The sequence below is a fragment of the Engraulis encrasicolus genome, chromosome 16 (genome assembly GCF_034702125.1).
Source record: "Engraulis encrasicolus isolate BLACKSEA-1 chromosome 16, IST_EnEncr_1.0, whole genome shotgun sequence".
Taxonomy (NCBI): Eukaryota; Metazoa; Chordata; class Actinopteri; order Clupeiformes; family Engraulidae; genus Engraulis; species Engraulis encrasicolus.
The window spans coordinates 19780942-19802575 of NC_085872.1; the positions used below are offsets into that span (position 1 = coordinate 19780942).

Below are 21634 nucleotides of genomic sequence, written 5' to 3' on the forward strand. Positions count from 1 at the left end.
TCTGCTTCAACTCAGACAGTCCTTCCATGCTTCTCTCGCAGCTTGGCCGTCGGCTATGCCAGCACCCCTTCTCTAGTGATACTGCATCAGTGTAGTCGAAGGCACCATCTCCTCTTGCAAATGGAACGGGGGAGGATGTGTCCTCTTCCGGATTGCCCTGCTGGTGATCGTCAGTGGGGCCCTCCGCTGGCTGGGGGTAATCACTGTTCTTTTCCCAACAAAACAAAAAAGACAAAATGCATACAGAACCCACCACTAACAATTGTAGACAGCTGTATCCACTTAGTTATCCTTTGCCGACTACTGCCAAATGTGGCCTGCGTTATCTCTCTACCGTAATATTTTTTATATTTTTTAATATTTTTTTAAGATGTTTAGTGACTACGCCACTCTCATTTGTTAGGGTGAGAGAACCCAACCATCAAACACTTGATTTGACTTTCCCCGCAACAGGTTACTGAATAACAAGAGATACAACTGTCATACAATTCAGAGTTCTTTTTATTTTCTTTCAGTGATACTCATCTTTTCTGTATTTCAAATGTCTGTACTCAAAATATCTGTTTCACAGGCTCAGTCTTGGATTTCATATACTTCTGAACCAGTGCAATACAAAAGTGGCATTAGAGGCAATTACCGATAGTGACAATAATGTGCAAATTATGCAATTGCATGAGAAGGGGACCAAACAGCAGACAATGCACTGCAAACACTGTTAGTAAAGAAATAAAACAAAAACACACAAAACTGCCCGTAGGCAAAGTCTGAATTGGCCACACACTTGTTAGTTAGATAATGCTACGTTTGGTCTCCCACTACAGCAACCAAAAAACTGTTCCAAAGGTCATTGGCGATGCTGCCAGGGACTGCACTGATAATAATTGCACTAGCCCAAGAAATACACTAAATGTCATACATGAATCACGTTACACAAGCCCCTTCGTCTTGGATGTTAGAGTGAAACTTACACAAGCCCCTTCGTCTCGAACGTCAAAGTGAAAGGGTTGCACAGGATGACTCACTCACACAATAGAACAAAACAAAACAAAGGTTGGGAAAAGAACAGTGATGCCCCCCTTCTCTAATGACACTGCATCAGTGTGGTCGAAGGCACCATCTCCTCCTATGTACATTTAACGAGAAAGTTACCATTAGGCACGGCATTTATAACTCGATTCAACAGGAGTTGTGTATTGTGGAAATGTGGGCGCTCCCACAGGTGCAACCACGACACCACAGCGCGATATCAAAGGCACCACGCTGCCAGTCCCGCCATCACACCTGCGGAGCACCCCCACTCCCACCCCACACAACTCCCTACACAAGTCAAGTGCTAAGCGTCGAAACTCTTACAGAAAATGCCGGCATTACCTCTGGTTCTCTCGAAGCGGCATGCAAGCAGTCAACCACACAGGACACAAAGTGGAAGAACATCACCAGCGACACTGTGATAGAGTAACACTACATCAGTCACAACAGAGACTACATTCGCAAACACGAGAGAAGCGTACAGAACGCATCTTTTACCTTGAGTTTGCCCAGCTCAGCACACCATCCCAGAACAGCAGCCGACCCCACGCCAGCCGCCGATGGACAGGGCTACAATTAAGTTAAATGGTGTCAGTAACCAACATCTAAGTACATTACAATGCACCAAAAAGAGCAATAAACCAACCGAGAAGGACGCCTACCTTTCCTGTACGGTGGCTCAACCACAAACAGAGGGACAGAGAGAGCGGTGTGCCCACGCTACACTCGACAGCATCAAAAACACGGCGTCTCTGCTAACTAGCTACCACCGCAATGATTTATGCTACACACCTGAAGGAAAGGGGAGTGTCGTTACCCCGTCAGAATAAAAGTTCGGGATAACCACCGGTTACACAAGGTCCGCCTCATAATCTTCTTCCAAACTACAGACCTTTTGCTTGGCTTTAGGGTGTGTTTACTGGACTGATTATTAAAAAAACTATCTATTTTGTATTTGTGTGTGTAGCTTTTCATTTGTCTCACCAAGCTATCTCAGCCTCTATGGACATAAGCAGTGATGTGACATATGTAACAGGGCTAAAAGCATTGTCATAACTAGCCAATTTGGCTAGCAGATGTTAAATCTTACTAACCACACATCAATATCAGGGGGTCCGCTCATTTTTCCGACGCACCATTGGTCCGATGCGTCAATGTTCCGAACATGTCCCATTGATCCTACAGCACTTAGTCTCAGGTAACTTTTTACCAATTAAATGAAACCCTTTGTCCCGACAGTCCAATGTTCCGACCAAAAGCTGCTTTAGATCACCGTCATCTCTGAAGCCTACGCAGTGGTCATGCTGCTGTCTGTGACAGGTTAGGTTTAGCGAAAGTTTTGGTCAAGGCACAAATTTAAAACTCAGAAACATTGCAATAGCCTACTGACAGGTTAGGGTTAGGAGTGGTTTTGGGTAGGTCACAATTGTAAAACTTGGCAACATTGCATTAATGACAGGTTATGTTTAGGGGTGGTTTTGGTAAGGGCACAGCAAGACCGACTCAGACGGCATCTATGTGCTCGTCGCAGCGCATGCAGCTGAAATCTACTTGGCACCGGGAAAAGCAGGATATACGACCTGGGATGATGACCAACCCCAAACAGCCATTGGTCGGAACATTGAGCTGTCGGAGCAAAGGGTTTCATTTAATTATTTCGAGTTAGTGGGCTGTAGGATTAATGGGAAATTTTCGGAATATTGACAAATCGGAACAAAGGGGTGTCGGAAAAATGACATGCTACCCAATATCAGTCTGCACTCAATCAAACCGCACTCAATATCAGTGAGAGTGGCTAGTTACCGTTTTTGTTTTCCATCAGTCAAACTGCATTTTCACCAGCATTTGGCCAGTTGGCGGTTGTTAATTTAGAGCCCTGCATGAAATTAGAATTGCTATTAGAATTGCTATTAGAATTGCTTTACACGTATAGCTCATGTGAAAAGACTTGGAAGAACTTTTTCTTCAGCTGGGAGCAGTCTTTAGTCTTATTCAAATGGATTGTGTGGCTGCTGCCCCAAATGCAAAACTGAAATTTACAACATTAAAAAAGAGCCGGCACTTTGCATACTGTGTGTTTTTTTTTTTTTTTTTTGCACATGCGAAATGCAAAACACTTCTCTTGCAATGGACCTGCAGTGGAACCTCTTTTTTAGCTGGGTCTCTTACCGTCCAAAAAGGGCCTAATCGTTACGCGCTGGATAGAAGCACCAAAATCGGTGTAGACCTTCCTTAGGGTGTTCTCCATCATTTCAGAAGGGGTGCCCCAAATTTCAATGTCATTAAGGTCATTTTTATGGGGTAAATCCAAGATGGCTGCCCAAAACGAGCCAATAGTAGTAAAATGCTGTTATGGGCCAATCCACCTATTTGTGTGTGATGTAAACAAACTGGACTTTGAAAATATGTGCAAAACTTACCATGAAAACAATGTTATATATGTCTTATTTAGATTCAAAAAGAGGAAAATCATAAAAACCATGGTCAGAATGAGATCACTCTACAATTGAGAGCTAATTTCTGGGCAGTTAGCTATTGAACCAACATTCATTAAGAGTTTTAAAAACTTGCAGTGGGTCATATTTATAAAATCCAAAAAGAAAATTGTGGTTAGAAAATTTAGGGGAGAAGAGATAAACCCTTGAACTGGGCCACACATAACTCTCCCAATGTTAGCATGCTAGCATTAGCAGGTTCAGACACTCAGTCTGCTCTTCAGACAAAGATAGATGGCAAACAATAATTTTAATCCCACTTACACATGCGCACACACACACACAAACTACTACTACTTCCTTAGGACCCCCTCAATGATTTAAGCCTAGGAGTCCAACTGAAATATTCATATCAATCAAGTCAATAATACATGTACATATCAAGTGTCAGTGACAGCTTGGATGATTTACTATAGGCCATTACAAAATCAAATGTATGCTAATGTTCAGATATGTATATCTCAGTCCTAAGTGTACAATGGAGTGATAAGGGCATTTATGAATATATCATATATACAGTATATTGACAGATACTTTATATTTTAAAAGAGCAAAATGGTAACATGTCTGTTTTTCATCTACTTTTGGCTTTAATCTAGATGACATGTTGGCTACCTAACCACTTAATTTATTGTTTGCTGGTTATTTTTTTATTTGTGGGTGTGGTCCTTTATTTAAAACATGTCTGCCTGCCTTCCCTCTCTCACATAGGCTACTAAAATAGTCTTTCAAAAACTTAAAACAACAGCATGTGGAAATCCTATTGGCTTTGGAGGGCTAAAGTCAAAGTAGCCTAAAAGTCATCAAGACTATACTGTACTCTACTGTATTGCACTGTACTGTACTCTACTGTACTGTACTGTACTGTAATGTGATATACCGTACTGTACTCTACTGCACCGTGCAGTATGCTACTGTATTATACTGTACTGTACTGTACTGTACTAGACTGCACCGTACTGTATGCTACTGTACTGTACTGTACTGTACTTTACTTTACTATACTGCACCGTACTATATACTACTGTACTGTGCTGCACCGTACTGTATGCTACTGTACCGTACTGTACTGTACTATACTCTACTGTACTTTATTATACTGCACCGTACTGTATGCTACTGTACTGTACTGTACGTACTAGCCTAGCGAGCCAGACCCGTACAGCAAAAAGCTGTACCAGGGTCTAGGAGGGCTGGGCAGCAGTGTGGGCGGGATAAACGGTTGCTTCAGCACTCAACGCCACGCAATTGGATGGCAAACAACCAATCCCCACACACTTCTGTGTAACGTCACAGCTGTCTTGTGAAGCGGCAAGTCCAAGCCGTCGTAGGTAGCAGTGAATGCGTGTGATCACCACAGCCACAAACAAGTTTCCTAATAAATCGTGTTTTCACTTACATAGTTCAAAAATGCCTCGTTTTCAACCACACGACCCTTCTTGATCATCCAGCGAAATGTTGAGCAATTTGGGGCTTGTTAAATGGTTATATTTATGATTGTTGTCAACATGGCATGTTCGGTGTTAGCTAGCTAGCTGTATACACGGCTGGATATTAGCTCTGTGTAATTGACGACAGATTGGCTAGCCGCTAGCTCGGTAGACTCTAGGTGTCATTCCCATCTATTTAGTAAGCGACTCACAGACTTTCAAAGCTCCCAAATGTCTCGTTTTTAATGACATGGATCTTATTAGAATTTGGGGCAGGCATATAATACAAGGCTGGATACCTAGCTCTGTGTTATTGGCGACAGTAGCCAGCGAGGGCCCCTTTGTAGGTGGAGCGGCAAATTCGAGCCGTCGTAGCAGTGAATGCATGTGATGACCACAGCCACAAACAAGTGTCCTAATAAATCGTGTTTTCACTTATACAGTTAAAAAATGCCTCGTTTTCAACCACATGGCCCTCCTTGATCAACCAGCGAAATGTTGAGCCATTTGGGGCTTGTTAAATGGTTATATTAAGACTGGATACCTAGCTCTGTTATTGACGACAGGTTATACAGCTTGGTAGACTATGCCATTCCCATCTATTTAGTAAGCTACTCAAAGACTTTCAAAGCTCCCAAATGTCTCGTTTTTAATGGCATGTGTCTTATTAGAAATTGGGGCAGCAATTTCATTCTACACCTACAGTAGTGGTCTGATAATAGCGTGTGACTATCTGGTCCTGTAAAATGCTCAACTTAGCTTACCGAGTTTAAAACATCGAATGATTGTATTGTGTTATCATCATCATCATCATCATCAGCTTTATTCCAGACTCAAGGTCCATTATCAACAAATACAACACAATACAGAACATTAAAAAAACATACAAAACACACTTATAAAAGTGTGAAGTGTAATAGTTGTGATCTATTTGTGTCCGATAAGTTCATGGTGTATTATTACATCAATCAATCCATGTCAGACACGAAATGTATTATCATCCAGGCTTTTTAAATTAAGTGCACTTTCGTGCTGTATGTAGCACGGACGGACACCATGCTTCTTCCTAGAAAGTTTCCTGTTTACTAAGTAGCCCGGCCCCCCTCGCGATTTGATTGGCCCTGTCATCGGATAACTTTCAGCCTTGCAAAACGACCGGGGTCCGCTAGACTGCCCCCGGGAGCAAATTCAATTTGCGGTCGCTAGGGGCGTCTAGATTTCTAGGCTAGCACCGTACTGTATGCTACTGTACTGTACTGTACTGTACTATACTCTACTGTACTTTATTATACTGCACCGTTCTGTATGCTACTGTACTGTACTGTACTGTACTGCACTGCACTGTACTGTCCTGTACAGTACAACTACATAGAACTGAAACATGTAGAGCATTCTGAGGACATGTACAATATTATGCAAAAGGGTGTAGTGGGAATGAGTTATGTTACTGTTACCACTCAAAATCTTGAAGGTTAAAAAAAGTCTTGTGGCATTTTGTTTGGGGGGGGGGGGGGTAATGATAGACTATCCTTCCTCCCAGACTATTTGTGTGCCTTGCATATCAAGAAAATGAGTACAGGTAATGATTTACTTTCATATGATAATTGTTTTTCTATATAGATATTTCTCCTATGGGTAAGGGTGGCACAAGACCTACGGTACATGTTGTCCATCAGCTGTCAGTTTTGATAGCAACTTAAGTACTCAATGATTACTGAGCTAACTAATACAACTTTTGGCACAAGTACTAGGTGAGGACTTGTCTGCAAATAAAAAAAAACAATTTACCTCTGTCTTCTTACTCAACATATACTAAGAAATAATGCCCATTTAATTTGAACTGAAGCCATACTGTGGCCTACATGTAAGCCTATATTGAGTAATCTATAATGCCATTCTAAAGATGACTGAAATGCTCTCACAATATGCACAATGCCTTGTAAAAATATAGAATTAGGTGATCTTATGGGGTTCTTCATACATATGGAAAGGTCCTGTCTTTTACCCTCTCTCATACAAATAAAATACTTTTATCTGTTATGGAAATTAGAGGATGGAGAACCTGCTACCTAGGGCATCTTGCACTGACACTATCCCATTCAGATCGAGCATTAGGAGCAGTCTATTCTCACCATAGTTTTAGTGTGGGCAATGCTCATTTTAATTCAGACCAAGAATCTTCTCAAATCGTTCACAATGTTACATGCTGTCAAGCACGTAAGCACAGACTCACCCATACTTTCACACTATGTACATTTTGTAGTTTTATCAATCTGGTCAAGCAGACTACCCTTGCTTCATCTCTGCTGAGGACTATATTAACATTTTCAGCTAAGTATAATGCCATGTAATAACAATGTAATGCATTACCAACATGACATATTGTATATGACATGGTAGACAATTTTTTTTCCAGGGGCACCCCTTCTAGGATGTCTTCAAATCACTCAAGGAACATGTGTACCGAATTATATGCTTCTATCCAACGCGTAACGATTTTTCGGCTTAGAGCCCCTACTATTTTGGGATCCCCCCCAACACTTTGTCTGCTTATGTAGGTACTTTAATTCTGTAAAGAAGTTTGACACCTTAACAAACTTGGTCACTTGATAGCACTTTCCAAAATGTTGTCTATTTTTTTAAAATGGTTTATATAAAAATCCTTTTTCTGAACTGTTTGAAATAAAGACAATTATGTTACCATGCATGTGTCACCTGTGAATGTATTCGTCAAGTTGTACTGGTTTGACATGTTTTTTCTTTACCTTTTTCTTTATGGGTACAGTAGACAAGCAGGTAAACAATGAGAGGACACAGCTGGTAAGCACTGGCCTGATTGTTATCGACGTTCAAATCTCTTCGAGACTTGGTCTGACCAAGAGCATAACAATTAATCAATGGTTGACCTACCTCCCTTGGTTTGCTTAAGGTTGTTTGCTTATCGACAAAGAGGGAGGAGTTCCTGTATTTGCGGGAACTCAGAAAGTCCTTGCATTGCTCTTGACCTGACTAGTTGCAATGCTGAAAGTAGGAGGGCACAGCCTGGCTAGGTAAGCACATGAGCACAATGGCAATACTGACAAGACAGGGACGGACTATGACTCCATGGGCCCCTGGACCAGACACCAAGAAAGGGCCCCCTCCATGGGCCCCTGTGCCAAACACCAAGAAAGGGCCCCCTCTCCATGGGCCCCTGTGCCAAACACCAAGAAAGGGCCCCCCTCCATTGGCCCCTGGGCCCAACACCAAGAAAGGCCCCCCTCTCCATGGGCCCCTGGACCAGACAACAAGAAATCCTTCCATGGGCCCCTGGGCCAGACACCAAGAAAGGGCCCCCTCCATGGGCCCCTGGGCCAGACAACAAGAAGGGCCAGACCACAAGAAATCCCTCCTCCATCGATGTTTCTAGTATACAAAACAATTCAGGGTTTTAGGCCAGGTGTATTGGTGTTGTAAGAGAGTGGGGGGTTGTCCCCACAGTATATGAATGTATGCCTGTCTATGGGGAAAGTGGTGCTACTCATCTATGGTTGAATCTTATTTCTTGAGATACACTTGAGCATCTCATATTAATATCACTCTGTGATAGTTTCTGGATTACTGCCCGAAACGGTACTTTAGACGCGAGAGATACAAGACATAACTAAGACAAAGGAGGTCAAGTGAGATAACCAGTTGACCAAAATTGTTACTAGCCACAGCCAAGCATTTGGCCAGTTTGCAGGTGCCAGTGTCAAGCCCTGGTGTTGACCTAAATAATATATTTTTTTGAACCAAATGTCCTGACAAAGATTTATATGATTTTGATTGATTGGTTTTATTTGACATTCTCACGTATCCAATTAAACATTGGCATGCACAAAGAACTATGGGTCTTATGGGCCCATTTAGGCAGAAATACTATCCACGCATCTTTATGTATCAATGTGTTGGGAATATATTCAGAGAATATGAATCTCAACTTCACTGGTGGTCCAAATATGGATTGGGACCCGTCCCCTGCTATGAAGAATGCCGTGAGTTCCTCCTTTCATCTTGACGATGAATGTCTGAGGAATCCAATTGTGTCCATTTCTCAAGAAATTCGACATGTGATGTGTGTCTGTTTGCGTGTTTGTTTACATTCTGGAGCCTGTGTGGTCTCCATGGCAGCGGGTTGGCGTGATGGAGCAGCCTGTGGAGAGCACGCCTGTGTGCGTGTGAGGAAGTGGGCGTGTCCACATCCCATGTGGAGGCTGAGGGGGAGTGGCTACACTGAGCTGGCAGCCAACAGGGGGTGGAGCTAATCTTAGGCTGCATGTCCATCAAGAGGGTCTGGTCCCGCCCCCTAGCGTGTGTGTGATGCGGCAGTTGGTGCCACTGACGTGTGTGTTTGGCACCCAAGAGCACGAGCTTGCGTGCTGAAGTCAGCTGCAGCACTGCATGGTCTGGTGTGGATGATGGTGTTGGGCACTGGAGGGGGAAGAGAGGGAAAAAGGGGCTTACCTGCAGTGTAGGCCTACCCTAGGACGGATCACTGGACGGGCCTGAGTTTGACATCCCTCCACTAGTGGAATGCTGTACTAGTCATTGAAAAGTTAACTACCATAGTACTACACTACTACACAAATATAACTTAACACGGGGCCTTTTGAATACACTATGACACTACGGTCATTGCCATTCTGGTAACATCAAATGTTCTACTCCGCCTGAACGGGATAAGTCATGTAGCTCAAATTCAAGATTCAAGATTCAAAGATTCAAGATTGTTGTTTGCTTAGGCCCAGTGTCCTCCAAAAGAGACATCTGGTCTACGTGAAGTCTACACAGAACGGTGTATATGTGGAGACTACATGGAGCATATTTACTGCAGACGGGCAGTGCATCTACTCTTGTGGCCAGGCTAAGCGCAGGCTATTCTTTAGGTCAGGAGTCACCAACACGGTGGCCGTGGGCACCAGGTAGCCCTCCAGGAGCGGATTAGGTGTCCTCGCCTGATTATCATCGACTTTCAAATCTCTTCGAGACTTGGCCTGACCAAGAGAATAACAATTAACGTTTCCCAAATGGCATGGTTGACCTGCCTCCCTAGGTTTGCTACTGGTTCATTGGTTTCCAAGAAAGTGGGTGGAGCCCGATTTTTCGGGAGATCAGAAATGATATTTACATTGCTCTTGGCCTGACTAGAGATGGCCACCAAGGAGGCTAATAAATAGTGATGACAACGAGATTTTAGTCACAGTTAACGTTTTCCTTAATCTAAATATGAGATTATTTCTTTACAATCTATAAAGAATATTTTCTTTTTAGCCTATACGAAAATAGCTGATCTAGTATCTATGTGTTTACAGAGTGCAGATGAATAATCATTGTCAATGTAAAATGTTTAATGTTTTATTTCGTTTGGCGTTCTGTGCTATTCTAGGCTACCGCCTTGTCTGTCTATTAGCACCAGGCCTAGGGTCAGGGTTACAGTGAAGTCCCCGGAGCCAGGGGCGCTGACAGCTTCGGCTGGGCCAGGACAAAGTCATCTGAAAGGGCCCCCTTGCCAGTACATACAATGTAATGGGGACCAAATTCTGGACTCCTATCTCACTGGGCTTGGAACAACATACTTTCTGGAGGAAAGGTTCGCACGCACACTCCTTTGGAATTGTTTCTTCTTCAACCCTGCTGTTATCCTGGGGTCTATTTGACCCCATTCAATGTTTAACATCTGAAAAATACATGAAGTAGCCTACATAATTCTTTTGCTTCATCTTTGATGACTTCTCCTAAATATATGCGGTCAATGTGAAAAAAATGTTTTCCCTAAGTGCTGTACACATTTAATTACATCTGTGTTCCTTTGGGGTCAATTGGACCCCAAATTATTAAGTGTGTTAAACATAAATGGAACATCCATATTTTGCTAATACATGTTCCAATCTGTCTAGATTATGTCAAATACATGAACAGAACATTTTGCTTTATTTAGGGCTCTAATAACTAACAATATGTATGTGGACGAGGGCCAAAACGAATTCAAGGCAACTTTTGGGCAGTTGTTGCACATTTTTGCCTAGTCATGGACTAGTTTTGTTGGTGTGTGGGCTGTGTGTGGGGGTGATAGCACTTATCTAAAGGCCGTTTTTATGTCCCAAAACCGGTGCAAAAGTTTTTGCTTCAACTCATTTTGTGGACATTAAAGTGTCTGGGGTCAAAATGACCCCAAGGATCGCGGATGTAACCTAAATCTGAGGATAACAGGAGGGTTAAGTTATTTTTTCTTCTGTTTATTCATTCATTCAATGGCAAGCATGATGATGTTTCGAAAATCCAAAGGAGTGTGCAAACCTTTTTTTCCAGAAAATACGTATTTTTTTTGTTCAGCACCAGGGATTGTGCACAAGTAACTCTCTACACCTGGAACAACATACACCTTTGCCATCGGTAGGCTTGCCTGGAGCAATGTGTCATCAAAGTACCATAGTGTCAAAAATGCTTGAGCTGTGCTGCATGTACTGTAGATCACCACCAGGGGCGGTTTTAGGAAATCTAAGGCCCTGGGCAAAGAGCAATTTTGAGGCCCCCTTTAAATTATTAATAAATAATCGATTGTGTATAATGCAGGCAGTGGCGTAACAACAGAAACATGGGCCCAAAAGCAAGATTATCTAGGTGGGCCCCATCGAGCCGCAGCCAAGGGCCCCGAAAGCTTAAATTGCCACCACACGAAAAATCGATGCATAAATGTCGATTGCTGATGGGGCCCCTGGCTGGACGGGGCCCCGGGCAATTGCCCGACTTTGCCCAATGATAGAACCGCCCCTGAGCACCACACTGATAGCACGGGGTTGTCCTGGACATTGGGTGGGTTGTTTGGCAAGCATGGACCAAAGAGAGTAGATTAGAGAAAGAGGATTCAAACTCCACCCACCCAATTACAAGAAGTGTGCTCAAGTTTGGTCTCGGCCAAATGCGTTTTACCGCCATCTACCAAGGGAACTCCATTTATACTCAACCTAAAGCCTCCAAAGGTCCCCTAACCTTGGATTCATCACTTTCACTTCACTCCCACATCAAAAAAGTCACCAAATCGGCATTCTATCATCTCCGAAACATATCCAGACTCAGGCCTTCACTCTCTAAGACAGTTACGGAGACGCTCACTCACTCCTTCATCTCCTCCCGTCTGGACTATTGCAATGCCATCCTGCTTGGTCTACCCAACAAGGCCCTAGACAGACTGCAATATGTCCAGGATCATAACAGGCACTAGACCCTGGCAGCACATCACCCCCATACTCAAGCAGCTTCACTGGCTCCCCATCAAGTCACGCATTACCTACAAAGTCCTCCTCCTAACCTTCAAGTCCCTCCATGGTCTGGCACCCCACTACCTCACAGACCTCCTTCACCCCTATGACCCCTCAAGATCCTTGCGGTCCTCTTCCAAGGGTCAGCTGATCGTCCCTCGTACCAGGCTCAAGGCCACCAGTGACAGAGCCTTCCATGTTGCTGCTCCCATTCTTTGGAACAATCTGCCCGACCACATCCAGAATGCCCCTTCACTGGCCATGTTTAAGCAACACCTTAAGACACATCTCTTCCTGGAGGCTTATGGCTGCTAGTTCCACAAGCACTTTCACTTACATGCATTCACACACACGCTCACACACTGACGCGCACACACACTCACACTTCCCAACACAACACTCTGTGAAGCGTCCTTGTATTATTAATACGAAAGTATTATTATTATTATTATCATTATTACTAACCGCAGACAAAGAATTTAGATTGGATAAGAACTATCACTCGATGGGAAATGCATTGGCCACTGTGTAGTATGGGGGCGTGGCCCGAGGACACACACGAGTGGATGGAAAAGTAAATCCTGTGCGCAAGGTCAGTGGGTACGACATCATGGATAAAAATTGTGACTGCGCAAAATGCGGAAACTCCGCCAAATCGGTTGAAAGAGGATATCCGGTTGACAGTGTTTGGTTTGTGGCCAAATTAAACTGCGGCAGGTCAGCAGTAATTGCAGGCGATAATTAAGGACAGGAGAAGGAGGCGGGCTCATTACATTGTATGTACTGTACTATGTATTGAGAGGGGGTCCCTTTCAAATAATTTTGTCCCGCGCCCGGTCAAAGCTGTCAGTGGCCCTACCTTGAGCAATGTGGATGCAGCCATGGATGTAGGTGAAGGGAGTGGGAGACGATTGAACCTGCAACCCTGTGATCAGAAGTCCAACTCCCATGGACATTTTCTTTGGTAAGCCTCCCAATGGAGCCACCTCCCCCTGCATTGGAGGTTGTGCTTCCCATAGATGTGTATAGTCTTCTATACACATATATGGTGCTTCCATCCACCTCTGTGGCAGGACCACACCAGTCAATGTGCAGTCACATTTCTTCTCAATGGTGCAAGTGTATGTAAAAGAAATCTCTGACAGTTTTCCTTTTTTAAAACACATGCCAGGGAAAAAGGGTTTGCCATTGTAGGTCTGCGTTATAACCAGTAGATGGCAACAGTCAGCAACATATGAAGAACTGCAACTGCCCATTCAGCCCACTCAGTCATTTACTCTCTCAAACAAGAGGCATGTTAGTTGGTTTTGTAGTGACACATTCAGACCACACCATGGCACAGTGTTCAGTCAAGACCCTTTTTTTCTTTTTAAAAAAAAATATCTTTTGCCTTTATTTTTTTTGAGAAAGGACAGTTGAGAGGTGGACAGGAAATGAAGGAGAGAGAGAGTCAGGGAATGTTTGGCAAAGGACCTGGGCCAGAAACGAACCCAGGTTGACGGCATAGTAGCCCAGTTCCCTACTGTTAGAACCACGGTGGGGCCACAAAGTGCTCAACAAGACCTTGTTGTTATGGTGAACTAAGGTAAATCAGGACAGTTGGTAAAATGAGACACATGTGTTGTCACTATAGGCCTACCTACTGTATAAAAAGCCTTTTATCATTACATTGCATTACATTTAGCTGACAATTTTATCCAAAGCAACTTACAGGTTATTAGTTGACCAATACTTTATGTGGAAGCAACCTGTTGTTATAATAAGTCCACCAAAAGACACTGTATGACAAGTCATGGAGTTTGTGTTATTAATGTCCATGATATCTGCATGTGTATGAGCAGTCTCATGCCACCCATAGAAACTTTTTTTCTTTCTTTCATGATATTTTCAAGATATTTTCTGATAATGTAATCTTGGTTAATGTCATTCAAGTTTTTATTACGAGGTCATCCACATTACAGTGGAAAAAAAACATGTGCATGTTCTATGGATTTTAATATTTAATATTTAATAATTTATCAGAAATATATTAAGTGAGACAATTCAGGCAACACCTATAAACATTGGATAGAAAACTTCCAAAGCGAGCCCCTTATACGGTATGTACAGTTATGTGAGTTTCCACAACAAAAAAATGATGGACAATGAAAAGAGAGTCAAAGAGAGATAGAGATGCACATACAGTACACAGAATCCACAATCTCTTCTAGGTAGCATGTGTGCGTCTTTGTTTACATTCTGGAGCCTGTGTGGTCTCCATGGCAACAGGTTGGCGTGATGGAGCCGCCTGTGGAGAGCACGCCTGTGTGCGTGTGAGTAAGTGGGCGTGTCCACTTCCCATGTGGAGGCTGAGGGGGGAGTGGCTACAAGAAGCCAACAGCCCCTGAGGGGGCGGGGCTAATGTTAGGCCGCAAGTCCATCAGGAGTGTCTGTTCCCGCCTCCTAGCGTGTGTGTGATGCGGCAGTTGGTGCCACTGACGTGTGTGTTTGGCGGCCAAGAGCACGAGCTTGCGTGCTGGAGTCAGCTGCAGCACTGCATGGCCTGGATCTCAGTCACAGCATGGAGCTCCAGCATCCTGCGGAACCCTCCCTTCCTCCATGGCAACTCAGAAGAGGAGGAGAGGAGAGGAGGAGAGGAGAGGAGAAGGGAGGAGAGGAGAGGAGATAACGGGGAAAAGAGGAGAGGAGACGAGAGGAGAGGAGACAAAAGGAAAGGAAAATAAAGGAGAGGAGTGGAGTGGAGAGATGAAAGGAGAGGAGTTGAGAGGAGACGAGTGGCTAGGAGAGGAGAGGGGTGAATAAGAGGGGAAAGGAGGATAGAGTAGAGGAGAAGAGAGGAGTGGAGCGCATAGGGAGGGAGGTGGAGGAAAGGAGAAGAGGGGAGAGGAGAGAAGAGAAGAGGGGAGGAGAGGATAGGAAAGGAGAGGAGAGCAGAAGATAGGAGCGAAGAGGAGAGTGGAGGAGTGAGGAAGAGAGAAGAGAGGAGAGGAGATGAGTGATGGAGAGTGGAGAGGGTAGGAGAGGAGTGCTGTTGAGGCGAGAGGAGAGGAGAGGAGAGGAGAGGGGTGCATAAGAGAGAAGAGAAGAGGAAAGGAGGTGAAGGGGGGAAAGGAGAGGAGAGGAGTGAAGAAGAGAGGAGAGTAGAGAAGAAGAGAGGAGAGGAGAGGAGTACTGTGGAGGGGAGAGGAGAAGAGGTGAAGGAGGGAAAGGAGAGGAGAAGAGTGAAGAAGAGAGGAGAGTAGTGAAGAGGAGAGGAGAGGAGAGAAGAGGAGTGCTGTGGAGGGGAGAGGAGAAGAGGTGAAAAGGGGAAAGGACAGGAGAGGAGAGGAGAGGAGACGAGAGCACGTCCTCTTTCTCTAATCTCTTTCCCTTTCTCTCCTTGCCTTCACTCCTCTGCGTGCACCCATCCTCAGTCTCCTCCCCCTTTAGCAATAGTCTCATTTTACAAACGAACAGGTCCTCATGAGCCCTTGTCATCGTCCTCATTGCTTCACTTCAGACAACCAAGATAGCCAAATGTTGCGTGACAACTGTTACTGTAGCCCTTGCTGGGTCTCTTTACTGTCTTACAAAGCCATAGGGCAGTAACTACACCAACACTGAGACTAAGACATTTATTTGACAGCAGTATCTGTAAAAGGGGACACATTTAGATAGGGTGACCAGACGTCCCGGTTTGACCGGGACAGTCCCGGTTTGGAGTTGTGTGTCCCAGGTCCCGAGCAAACCCTCTCGGCCGGGACACAAATATGTCCCGGTTTTGGCCACCCACTACATTGTGCCATGTCTATCAGGGTAAATATATGGAAAAGATTACATGTTTACCTGCCACAGTTAATGCCAGCCAGTGCTTGTATAGAAAGTATGAAGGAGTCAGTTGCGATTTGTCATTCCTCCCTCTAAAATTGATCAGAATGCAGGAAATTGCATCTAAAAAAATACAAATTTTCCTGGGGGAGGATCCCCAGACCCGCCCACCAAATATTGTCCTTCAGTCACGCACGAAGTGTCCCGGTTTCTGACTACAAAAATCTGGTCACCCTACATTTAGACCATTAGGCTTTATTGCTCTCCCCCATCCTCCTCCATCACTGAGGTACCCTGAGCATGGTACCGTCCCACCGCACTGCTCCCTAGGGGCCGCCATTGGGGGCTGCCCCCTTTTGCACGGGTGAAGCATAAATGCAATTTCATTGTGTGCAGTGTGCAATGAATACTTGTGTGCTGTGGAGTGCTGTGTAACAATGACAATGGGAGTTGGAGTTTCCCAGTTGGGCTTTCACTATTCACTTGCACTTACAAGATATAGGAGGTGGAATGAAGATCATTTCCAGTCCAAACCAAATTTTGTAGTTACGGCACTGTGCCTTTGATGGGCAGTTTAGCAAGTCACCACAGCACAGTACAGGGCTGAAAGGTGCGTGCAGCACTGAGATCAACCGATAACTCGTAAGGGTAGGCCTAAGGAGACACGGCATATTTCCATGGCTGAGCTAAGTACAGTACACTCACTGACCTGAAACGAACCTATAAGCTCACCACCAATTAAACGCATCCCTGAGTGTGCGTTTGAGTGTGTGTTTGTGTGTGTGTGTGTGCGTGTGTGTGTGTGTGTGTGTGCGCATGTGTGCATGTGTGTAAGTTTGTGTGTGTGCGTGCGTGCGTGTGTGTGTGCGACATCAGTATCAAGCAAGACAGTGCGAGGTGATTACAATTATGAATGGTCACGCAATGGACTGCTACAAGCTTACTGTCACTACGGAAACCCCTCCCTCCGCCCACCCTCACCCCCTCCCTCTTGCAGCTGTCATCAGGCCCACTGACAGCTTTGGCAGGGCCCGGGACAAAGTCATCTGAAAGGCCCCCCTGCTCAATACATGCAATGTCTTGTGGCTCCCTCTGTCCATGGGCCTGGGGCAACTGACCCCTTTGTCCCTCCCCCCCATCAGCTTCCCTTGTTGTCACTATGGAGCTTGGCTTGGCATTATGCCATGCAAATAAATTGTATCCCAGAGATGATAAACACGTTAAGCACTATTTCTATAGTTTTTTTTAATTGTTGTACAATAACCAATCAAGGTGCTTGTCGATATACAGTACATGTGTGGACACATACAGTACAGCACTAGGTTGTGCTGCCATGTTGCACCAACCCTCACCTATGTTTGTTTTGCTACATGCATTGGTTTGCTAGTAGCCAGGTTTTCTGCATTGCCTGTCCTTTTCTTGTGCAGGCTATAGACAGAGAAGGATATTACGCTACTCAATGCAGGAGCGTATGAAGCCTGGACTGAGACTGAGGTCTGAGAAAGAAGGTCTCAAGAGGTACAGGTCTTCATCTGAGGAACAACAATATCCTCGATAGTTAGGGAAAAATATTTTTTGGAAAATGTGTGAACAAATTTCTTACCAATAGATTTTTTACCATGTATTCTTATAGGTGTCTAGAGACACCTCATAATTTATCCACGGCCAAATCCCATGGGAATCTCCAGCACAGCCTGTCAAAGTTGGGGTGCCCAGAAGGCCTATGTAAAAATCAGAAATATTCAGCTCTGGCAGCTGAATGTAGAGAGGCTGGCTGGGAAATCGTCATATGCCCCATTGAAGTAGGGTGTAGAGGCTTTGTTGGGTCCTCAGCCGTGCACCTGCTCCGCGACCTTGGATGCACAGGGGCTGGACGCCGGAAAGCCATGAGGGAACTGGCAGAGGAGGCAGAAAAGGGCAGTTTCTGACTGTGGCTGAGGAGGAAAGATAAGGGGTGGGGCGCTAACACCTAGAGCATCAGCAGGGGGTGGCAGGGAGAGATCCCTGCCATCGTGCCGCCACCATGCGCCATGAGATGTAGGCTACTGGGGTTAAAGGAGCGAAACGTCCGTGATTGGTGGTCCCCAGCTGATGACCACCCGCTCATGCCCAGGGGTGCACAGAAAGCACACTTCATCAAGGCACTAGTGGAGGTCCAGCAGGCAGACCATCGACTTGCATTTTCAAAAGGAACCCGACAGATTGAAAAAACAGGATGTAGAATGTGTCATAACTTTTGAATTTCTCTTCACAGATTTTCAAAAAAATCCATATCTTTCCCTAACTATTAAGTTCCAGTAAAAAGTTCAGCTGCCAACAGCTAAAGTCTCTGGACCCTGAACTTGTGTGTTCCTCAATTCTGGGCCCCTTCTCTCCCTGGACCCTGGACAACAGATCCATTTGTGTCCCCCACTGTAGGCAGGCCTGCATCCTGGAATGCCCCACAGCATTGAAGACTCAGGTCCAGCTATTCATTCACTTCAGCCATACACACTCTAGTCATTCCACAGATGGGTCAGATTCTTTTATGCCAGGGGTACCCTACCTTGTCCGACTTTGGGACTTGAAAAATACACACAGAGGGCCACAGTGCGTTCATCTTCCTACCCTCTCCACACAATCTTGGTTGCACACGCAACATGCTGCAGCCTCTGCCCTGTACTGTAGTGTACTGTACAGCCTCATAGGAATATATGCACAGCAGCACTGCTGGAATGGCATGCCATGCTAACCCCCCTCAACACCTAACACACACACACACACACACACACACACACAAACACACACACACACACACACACACACACACACACACACACACACACACACACACACACACACACACACACACACACACACACTCTCTCTCTCTCTCTCTCTCTCTCTCACTCTCTTCCTCCTATGATCTCGTGCCTAAGGGAAAGCCCAGCATTAAATATTGAGTTAATTGCTCATCCCCCCCGTGCCTGGAGTCCGCCATCGCAGAAAGCAGAGACAATGGAAACATGGATAATGCCTGTGCCATTCATAGTGATACCATCAGCACAGCATCGCTACTACCCAGGGCTGGGCTGAAATGAAAAAAAAAAAACCAGTCCAGGCATTTCAGGCATTGGGTGGCGGCACTAATGAAGCCTTTGACAACATTTTAGTCACCCAACATGAGCCGTTTTGCCCTGAACAGCCAAAATGCTTCATCAATATGTGATTATCTCTGAGGAATGATACCATCTGAGGAGAGAGCCAGCCCAAAATAGTCAACCATCCACCAGCTAAATTCCTTGCATACCATATGGCCAATCCAGCCGTGCTGCTGCCGTATTCAACTAAGTGCCCATGGCGATAGACTGATTCATGTAGGCTTGTCACATGAGTGAAGCATACACCGTCGCAGAATCTTCGGTAAAGTCCTTTGACAGGGATGATCTTTACACCTTTTTGAAGTGGTTTAGTACAGACAGGAATACATAGAATAAAAAGCCCTCGGACAAGGACATATCCGTCCCTCCCCCCTTTTTTTTACTTGACAGTTTCCAACATTCCTCAGTTAATAGGAGAGGACAGTAAGTAAGTATGCCTTTTAATTATCCCGCCATGGGGAAATTCATTTGTTGCAGCAGTAACATACAGATTGTGCAAAGACAGTAGACAGTATACATACAACAACACAGGACCAGGAGGTTAAAAAGTATATGTAGGATAGATAAAAAAGAGATGTTAAGGAAAATAGAAATGTCTCTGTTAAAAACAAGTACATTAGTAAAAAGTGAAAGTGCATTTGTAAAAAGTGCATTAGCAGCTTCATAAAAAGGAGGAGAGGGTGCTAGGACAATAATAAATAAGTAAGTTAAAAAGTTAAAAAGATAAAAAAGACCATTGTTGGAACTGTATGTTATCCTATAGTAGAGCAAACATGTTGCCTTGGTACAAATGTGCCTTTTCGCATTCAAGAATTGCTGTTCAAGGCTAAGTGGAAGATTACTGGACTGTGCGAAGACTTTATCTGTACCAGAACGATGGAATGCTTAAACACAACAAAGTACATATTTTAGATAGCAGGCCAAGGCCTGTGTGTTTGTGTGTGTGTGTGTGTGTGTGCGGAAATCACTCTCAATCGGGATGTGTGTCCCCAACCCCCCCTAGCGGTTGAGAGATAAGTGTAATCAGGGACAGTCCTTTAATAAAAACTGCTTGGAGTAGGGAGGCCTGTCAGAGTGACTAGGGAAGATTGTATCTGACAGTTCTCCCTACTCGCTTTCCAAGTGCTTGAAACTTAATTAACGATTCTCTGTGTCCTTTCTTCTTTCAGGTGTTTCATATTACAAATGTTAAGGGTTTGAACCTAACAACCATCACTACCTTCACCACCATCATCATCATCATCATCATCCCCAAGGCTACCTCAGGGACTTGGTGTTATTATATAGTCTGACTGCAGAGGGAAGAAAGGCCCTGCGGTACCTCTCTGTTCTGCAGTTTGGGTGGAGGAGCCTACTGCTCAGTGGGCTCAGCAGGGCTGCCACTGTTCCATGCAGGGGGTGGATGGTGTTAGCCTGGATTGCTGACAATTTCATCGTCATCCTCCTGTCCCCCACCACTTCCACAGTGTCAAGGCTGCAGCCCAGGACAGAGCCAGCCTTCCTCACCAGTTTGTTGAGTTTCTTTGCCTCAGCTGCTGTGATGCTGCTGCCCCAGCACACCACCCCATAGAACACAACAGAGGAGACCACAGAGTCGTAGAAGGTCCTCAGTAGGTTTTGTTGAACCCCAAAGGACCTCAGTCTCCGCAACAGGTGGAGTCTACTCTGGCCTTTCTTGTAGAGAGCCTGGGTGTTGTCAGTCCAGTCTAATTTGAGCTATCGGGTGAGCTATCGGTCTGAGATCTCAAAGGTGTAAGGCTAGAGCTCTTTCAATCCAGGCTGTGGAGGAGCAATTTAGTAACAGTATTTTGTATGGAAAAAGGGAACATAGGAAAAAAAAAAACACTTCCATGAGTCCATCACTGAAAGCAATTCTGTGATCCGAAAATAGAATTTTGGCAAAGAATCCATGAAGACCCAGTTCGAGTCCGGCCGGGGTCATTTCCTGATCCTCTCCTGTCTCTCTGTCCCATTCGCTTCCTGTCACCATCTTCCTGTCAAATAAAGGCATAAAAGCCCCAAAATATATGCATATACTGTATATATATAAAAAAAACATTAAACGCCCAGATTTTGTGTCTCAAGGGTCCATGTTCATTTCACGGAATTCTGTGAGATCAGGCGGGGAGGTACATCATTACACCAGTCTGAAATCTCTGTTTCATACGGCTTAAACTTAAGTGTTAAATTCAGGGGCGCCATTACTCAGTGGGCTTAGATGCCATCCCAAAAAGCCAGGGACCTGAGTTTGATTCCGACCTGAGGTCATTTAAAGATCCTTCCTGATATACAGGTGTGTTGGGCAAGAAACAGAAATACCAGTCAATGCATAAAACATTTTTATTAGACATTAAGGGATCAGAAGCCATGATGGGAAAGCTCATCGCACACAAACGCACATGCACACACACACGCACAGACACACACACACACACACACACACACACACACAC

General features: G+C 44.8%; 1 long non-coding RNA gene across 1 annotated transcript; it reads right to left on the reverse strand.

The window, feature by feature from the left end:
* Positions 1-483: 483 nt before the first annotated feature.
* On the reverse strand, positions 484-1780 carry LOC134466371 (uncharacterized). The gene is made up of 3 exons (XR_010038287.1): positions 1692-1780; positions 1528-1599; positions 484-1445 (listed from the first exon to the last, which is right to left on the reverse strand). It is a non-coding gene; the product is annotated as an uncharacterized LOC134466371 (long non-coding RNA).
* Positions 1781-21634: the final 19854 nt, after the last annotated feature.